The sequence below is a fragment of the Anas platyrhynchos genome, chromosome 30, assembly GCF_047663525.1.
Source record: "Anas platyrhynchos isolate ZD024472 breed Pekin duck chromosome 30, IASCAAS_PekinDuck_T2T, whole genome shotgun sequence".
NCBI lineage: Eukaryota > Metazoa > Chordata > Aves > Anseriformes > Anatidae > Anas > Anas platyrhynchos.
The window spans coordinates 1,782,889-1,791,083 of NC_092616.1; positions in this window are offsets into that span (position 1 = coordinate 1,782,889).

An 8,195-nucleotide genomic window follows, 5' to 3' on the forward strand; every position below is an offset into this window, starting at 1 on the left:
TGGTCCCTCTGGCACATTTCCTGACACAGTCCAAAAAGGCAGGGGAGGGTGATGCAACAGACAGGGGCATTTGCAATGAACCTGTGCAGGGCAGGTGAGATGGATCTCATGGGGATGGTGGGGATTGTTCATGGCATCATACATGGAAGCATCAGGGCTTTGTGAGGCGTCCACATTTGAGCTGGCCTTCTGCACTTCTCGTACACAGAATAGTATTCAGAGACACAAGTCCTTCCTTTGAACAACCAAAGGCAAGGCATTGCAATGGTTGTGATTGCAATGTCTCTCTGGCTCCTTCTGCCTCTCCTAGAGCCTGGGGGGCATCTCAGCCCTGTGGTGCATTGCCCTTCTGGGTTCTCATTTACGATACCCTATGGCATGCGGAGTGGACACAGACTGAAGACATTAGTGCTCACTCAGGTTCCCCTCAGCACATTACAGAATCATAGAATCATTAAAGTTGCAAAAGACCTCCAAGACCATCTGGTCCAACCACAGCAAAATCAGATGATCGGGAGTAGAGCAAAAGCAAAAGCAAAAAGCAGCCAATGAGAAGTGATCTTGCAGAAGTTGCGCCCTTATGTGCCCAAAGTGGCATGGACAGTGCTGGTTTCCCTCTCTGATGTGGAAAAGGCTGGGTCCCCTTCTCAAGAGAGAATTTTTGCCAGGAAGAAGTGCTTTTCTGTGATTCCTCTTTCTGCACAGCAGAATGACAAAAAGACAAACATTTCATCAAAGCTTTTCATACAGGCCCTGCTGCAGACAGGAAGCCTCACTGTGAGCTCTGGAGGGAACCCAGAAGACTGTAACAAGCACCAGGAAGATCCAGCAAGCTCAAGATATCTTCTATAGAGTAGAAAATTTTTGAAATCATGAATTGGAAAGAATTCATGTCTGTGAGTGAAGGAGAAAGACATATGTTATGTCAACATGGCAGTGCTGAAGGCCCTTACAAAATCAGAGATGATGAAGTTTCGTTTTGGCATTTGTGCCTTGGCCTAGGAGGTGGGGAATGCCCAGTGCTGGGGCGTCTGTGCTCAGCTGTACCCTGTGAGTTGACCTTGCTCTCTTCCCCTCTGTCACTCCCCACACTTGGATGGACACATGAAACATCCACAATCCTGGAGGATGCATGAACCTCCTGGAGTGATGTCCCTTTATTGCAGGGGAACAGTGAAAGACATGAGATGCAGGGAGAGAGCACAGTGTGTGTAGCAGTGAGTGTGTATGAACGTAAATGATTCCATAATTCTATAGAGAGCATGGTCAATGGGGCATAGGGCACCCTCAGCAGGTTGCTGAGGACACAAAACTGGGAGAAGTGGTTGATAGAGAAGAAGGGTGTTCTTCCATCCAGACAGACCTCAGCATGCTGGGGAACCGGAACCTCAGGAATTTTAACAAAGGGAAAAGGAAGTCCTTCCCATAGTGAGAAATAAGTCCTGCACCAGTACAGGCTGGGGAAGGACTGATGAAGAGACAAGGACCTTGGGGTACTGGTAGACAGCAAGCTGACCATGAGCCAGCAGGCTGCCCTTGTGTCAAGGGTGGCCAACAGCCTCCTGGACTGCATTAGACAGAGCATTGCCAGCAGGTCAAAGGAGGCGGTCCTTCCACTCTGCTCAGCACTGGTAATGCCATTTTTGCAGTCCTATGTCTGTTGCTGGGCTTCAAAGTACAAGAAGGACATGGGTTGAGAGAGCTGGTACTATTCAGCTTGGAGAAGAGACTGTTCCGAGGGTGTTCTTGTTAACGTATATACATGTCTGACAAAAGGACAGGATAAGGGAACCAGGATGTTCTCAGGGCGGCTGAGCAGCAGGACAAGAGTCAATAGCCACTAACTGACCCTAAGAAAACTTCTCTTTACTGTAGGTGACTGACGAACATTGCCCAGAGAGATACTGCAGCTTCCATCCTTGGGGATGTTCTAAACACTGCTGGACCCTGTCCTGGCCAACCTGCTCCAGCTGGCCATGCTTGAGTAGGAAGCGCTTGAACTAGACAGTCTCCATAGGCCTCCTCCAACCCTATTATTTTGTGATTCTGTAATGCCCAACAGTGTTTCTGAGAAATTTTCTGTGGTACCCTCATCCTCAATGAGTCCTGCAGCCCATGGATCAGAGCTGCATTTTGAGGATGAACATGGTCACTGGGTAGTGCTGAGGACAGGGCCAGACAGGGATTACAAAAGCCAGCAACGTCACAACACACAGAAGTGCCCATTACCCCTGGCTCCACTGTCCAGCTCCTTCCCCTGACAAGACTTAGGGTCACAAAGGACCTCTGGAGCTCTCTCGCACCATGGTCTGCTCTGAGCAGGGATAACTTAACTAAGAGATCGGATTGGTCAGTACTTTCTCCTGACCAAGTGTTAATTCACATTCGTGGTGATTTATTTTCTCCTTAAAACCATTATAAATTTCTTTCAGCCTTCTTCAAGCCTAATTGTTTTAGGTGTGGCTGGGATTGAGTTAACATTCTTAGAGCAGCTTAAATAGTGCTGTTCTTTCCATTTTTTCAAGGGCAAGAAGAAGGACCAATGAGACTTACAGGCTGGTCAGCCTCACCTTCTTCCCTATGAAGATAACAGAGCAGCTCATCCTGTCAACCATTTACAGGCAAAGAAAGGACATGAAAGTCATGGGCAGTAGTAAGCTGGACTCACCAAAGGGAAGTTATGCTTGAACAACTTGAAAACGTTCTATGATAAAATGACTGATACCTCAAGCATTCTGTGAAATTGTGTGATCTTGGACTAAGGCTCCTGTGACAGCTTCTCCTATCTGTTCATGCAACAACAAGCCAATTGGGATCTTGGGCTGAGGGTCCCATGTGCACAGTGATGGTCAACAGTTTCCCAAGCTAATAGAGTATCCACATTTTTGTCTATCAGAAAATTTCCAGCCCAGGTCAGCTCCTGTCTGATCTCTCCCCTGATTAGGCCTGGTGCTCCTGGCCTCCTCCAAGTGCTCCTCACAGGACCCTGAGTGCTGCTCCACAGAGAGAGGGGACCGTGATGCCCAAGGTGCTGCAGTTACTTTGTACTGGCTAAGATGGTCAAAGTAGGAAACACCCACAAGTGCACAAGAGTCCAGTCCTCATTCTGCAACACACCTCCCTGTGACCCCCACCCCTGAACCTATGGAAAACGAAGCACAGCCAAGGCAATGGAGACTGCAATTCCTGAAGCTAATTCCTGCTTTCATAAGGAAAAAGAGACCAGCCTTCTGTTTCTGCAGTGAGGAGGCACCCTTTTATTAGAGATGCTCCTCAGGAAGACAGAAATAACACCTTGATGACAACTGTACAGAAGGCCTTTGGGTTAGCAGGCACAGCAGGTTCATGCCTTTGGAGATGAGGGGTGGATAAATACATTTGTGTATTAACATGATCGTCAGACTTTAAAAGAAAAAATACACAGACCTTCCCTGGGGTAAAAGAAGGAAAAACCTGTCAGGAAATATGGGCATCTTCCTGCTCCTGACTGTGAACCCATTGAATCAGTTTCCTGAGGGCATATTTGAGTTCCTGGTTCCTCATGCTATAGATGAGGGGGTTCACTGCTGGAGGAATCACTGAGTACAGAACTGCCACCAGCAGATCCAGAGATGGAGAGGAGATGGAGGAGGGCTTCAGGTAGGAAAACATACTGGTGCTGATAACCATAAAGACCACGGCCAAGTGAGGGAGGCACGTGGAAAAGGCTTTGTGCTGTCCCTGCTCAGAGGGCATCTGAAACACAATAGCGAAGATTTTAAAGTAAGACAGGATAATGAAAACAAAACGTCCTAGAGCAAGGACAAAACTGCTGGCAAACACCCCAACTTCCCGGAGATAGAAATCTGAGCAGGACAGTTTGAAGATCTGGGGGATTTCACAGAAGAATTGGTCCACAGCATTGCCTTGTGTGGTGTAAATGCCTGAAGTAACTAGGAAAATAAAATTTACATTCACGCTTTTAAGAAAAAGGTACAGCATTGAAGAGGCTTTCAGGGTAGGGCATAACTGCATTACCTGAGCGTTCCCTAGGCTCCCAACCTTAGATGCTATTGCGCTGGGGAAACTTGGTGTGCTAGCCCTAAGGAACACCACGGAGCGTGGAGTGGAGTGGAGACACCACGGTTAGGCTCTGTAATCAGGTGGGACCTCGATTGTTCTTGTGCACAAAGCTGCACTTTTTGCCACCCTGAGCCAAGGACCTGTCATGTTTTGAGAAATGCTGTACCCTAGTGTACTTTTTGCTCATTATAATATCATTATAATACCAAAACACACCTCCATCCCAAAAGCTACCCGCCTCCAAGGTGCGACCACCCCTCACTGAGCATGCGCCCTGAATTTCTCGGAGCCTATTACTTTAAACAGAGACGGGAAAACTTTACACCAATCATAACTAAGATATGCTTGACTAGAGCCACTCAAGCTCCACCTAAAGGATGGAAAATAATATATATTGGCCCAAGAGAGAGGGGATGTTAGGGAAGATACCACCGTCAGGGGAGATACCATCCCGAGGACATACAACATCCTTAGGACCTCCTGACTCCTGGGATCAGTCGACGGGCTGAGCCTCTCTTCCCCCCCCATTGGGACGCCTTTGGGTGAGATCTGAATATTTGCTTATAAATCTCTATAGAGTCTTTGATCCTTTTAACGCGTTTATTTCTAGGCTGTGCACCTGTAACACCTACAACACCTATAACATCTGTAACACCTATAACACCTGTGTATTTCATGCATACTAGCTTGCTTTCGCAGACAGTCACTATCGCCGGCAATCCAAAAGAACCTGATTATCTGTTGCTGTAATAAACCATACTTGATTGCATTGTGATAGCTCTCATTAATGCAAGTAGGGTGAGGGTGGTTATCTGTGATAGTTCAGTGTTCTGAATCTAACCAGACCCCCAGACGGTTAATGCATTTTTGGTGAATGTCTGAGCGGACCCCCAGGCGGTTATTACATTTTTGGTGAATGTCCGAATGGACCCCCAGACCGTTAATGTGTTTTTGGTGAAAGTCCGACTGGTTCAGTACTCTGAATCCAACCGGGCCCGTAACGGTTAATCAGCTACACCCCTTTAACGTGACACCTGCAGACACCTCCTGGCAGCAGGGCTCTGCCCAGCGGCAGCACACTGGGGGCACATCCTAGAGCCCAGCTCACACAGACCCTGCTAACAGTGCATGTGTGGTGGTGGAGTATTCAAGGGGCTGAGGGGCAGGAAAGGGTCCTTTTATCCCTCCTTATGATGGCCTCTCAACTCATCATGGAGTCTCAGCCTCTTCTTGGATTAACTGTTTCTGTTTGTATTACCACCAAGCCAAAGTAGAGGGGATTGAAAGTTCAGGAGACTCAGGAAAGCTGAGACTGTAGTCTAAATCCCATACCATATCCAAGACATTGCAAAGTCCCTTTGGATACACCCTGGTTGTGCTGTGGAGCTGTGAGCAGGCTGACCCAGGCAGCAGCCTCCCACCAGCAGCAGGACCCTTCCCTGCCGGGGGGGCTCCTTCCACCCGCAGCTTCTCCCCGCAGCGCCCTGGGCAGCTCCCCGGGCAGGCTGAGTGCTGAGCCTGGCAGGCGGCAGAGGCCCTGCCCCGGCACACAGCCCCTGGGGCACAGCAGGGACCCTGCTCTGCACCACAGCCCTGGACACCCCTGCCTGCACCCCCGGCTTCTCCTGCCTCCAGCCAGACACTTACCGGGTGCAGGGCTGGGAAGTCTTCTCCCGCAGTGAGCTCTGGGCATGCTGCCACTTCTGCCTGCCTTTAAGCACTGTGTCTCTGCAGGCAGTGCCCCCAGGCCTGCTGCGCTGTGCAGAGGAGCTGCTCCTGGGCAGAGCTGTCTCTCTGCAGCGCTGCCCGCTTGCCAGGAGCTCCCCTTGGGCCCAGGAGCCCGGCCCAGCTCAGCAGCAGAGGCCCAGCCCAAGGCCTCCCTTGCTCTGCCCCCCACCAGGCTCCCTGCACATGGCCCTGGGGCTGCAGGGGAACCTGCTGGGAAACAGCCTGAAGGGATCCCTGGGCTTCCCTCCCTCCCCTGGGCACACACACTTCTTGACAGCAGGCTCATTTCTCCTTACGGAACACTAATTATGCGTAACAATCACATCTTCTTGTCCCAGTATCAGTTTGGACATCAAGTCATGGTAAGGGACTGATCTCCTTCATCCCCACTTAAGGAAAGAATTCAGCAGAGTCAGTCAAGGCATCTCATGCAGGTTGTTATTCCTGGGGCTGGAAAGGGATCTCAGCTCCCGCCCTTATCTGCCACAGACCCACAGGAGCTGGGATTCCTCAGGCCTCAGTTCAGGTGTCCACAACATAGGCACCTTAATGCGAATTATTGAGCCACAATAGCTCCTTAGTGGAGATGGAGGACAGGCAGGAGCTGTTCAAATGGAAATACCTGCTGAAATTTGAGGTTAATCCTCTGGGAATCTGATGGGGCATTCCTCAGGCCAACTGAAATGGCAGCAGATGCCACATGTAGGACAACTGAACCTGTCCCTACTCCTTACGTGTAGGTCAGCCTGCAGAGGCTGTCAGCAGAGCAAAAGGAGTCATGTGCCACAGGCAGAGCTAAACCTATTCTGTTCTCTTTTAAATGTTCTCATTTTCCTTTCTCTTCTACACGGCCCTTGGCTGTAACGCTGTTGTGTCTCGGACATCTCCACAGGGCCTCAGCTCTCACCAGCCAGGTCTCCCTGCCCTTTGTGCCTTGAGACCGGACTCTGCAGGGGTACAACAGGTCATCAGTGAGGATAAAATCAGTGGTTACTTTGCAAACTACACCCTTAACAGTCCATGGGACCTGCATCCAAGGCCCCTGTGTGAGCGATGTGACCTCAGCGATGTGACCACAGCGATGTGACCTCAGCGCGGGAACCTCAGCGATGTGATATCAGCGAGGGAACCTCAGCGCAGGAATCTCAGCGATGTGACCTCAGTGCGGGAACCTCAGAGATGTGACCTCACCGTGGGAACCTCAGCGCAGGAACCTCAGCGCGGGAACCTCAGCGCAGGAACCTCAGCGCGGGAACCTCAGTGATGTGACTTCACCGTGGGAAACTCAGCGATGTGACCTCAGTGCGGGAACCTCGGCAGTGTCACGTCAGTGCGGGAACCTCAGCGTAGGAACCTCAAGAGTGTGACCTCACAGCGGGAACCTCAGCGATGTGACCTCAGCGCGGGCACCTCAGCGCGGGAACCTCAGCGATGTGACCTCAGCGCGGGAACCTCAGCGATGTCACCTAAGCGCGGGAACCTCAGCACAGGAACCTAAGCGATGTGACCTCAGCGCGGGAACCTCTGCGCTGTGACCTCTACACTCTGACGTCAGCGTGGGGACCTCAGCGTGGGGACCTCAGCGTGGGGACCTCAACACTGTGACCTCAGCACTGTGACCTCAGCGTGGGGACCTCAGCATGGCTTCCTCAGCACTGTGACCTCAGCACTGTGACCTCAGCACTGTGACCTCAGAGTGGGAACCTCAGCACTGTGACCTCAGCGTGGGGACCTCAGCACTGTGACCTCAGCGTGGGAACCTCAGCACTGTGACCTCAGCGTGGGAACGTCAGCGTGGGAACCTCAGCACTGTGACCTCAGCACTGTGACCTCAGCACTGGAAGTTCAGCGTGGGAACCTCAGCACTGTGACCTCAGTGTGGGAACCTCAGCACTGTGACTTCAGCACTGTGACCTCAGCATCGGAACCTCAGCACTGTGACCTCAGCACTGTGACCTCAGCGTCGGAACCTCAGCACTGTGACATCAGCACTGTGACCTCAGCGTGGGGACCTCAGCACTGTGACCTCAGCACTGTGACCTGAGCACTGTGACCTCAGCGTGGGAACCTCAGCACTGTGACCTCAGCACTGTGACATCAACAATGTGACCTCAGCGTGGGAACCTCAGCACTGTGACCTCAGCACTGTGACCTCAGCACTGTGACCTCAGCGCGGGAACCTCAGCGATGTGACCTCAGCGTGGGAACCTCAGCACTGTGACCTCAGCGTGGAAACCTCAGCACTGTGACCTCAGCTATGTGACCTCAGCGCGGGAACATCAGCGATGTGAAGTCAGCGTGGGAACCTCAGCACTGTGACCTCGGCGTGGGAACCTCAGCACTGTGACCTCAGCACTTTTACCTCAGCACTGTGACCTCAGCGCGGGAATCTCAGCACTGTGACC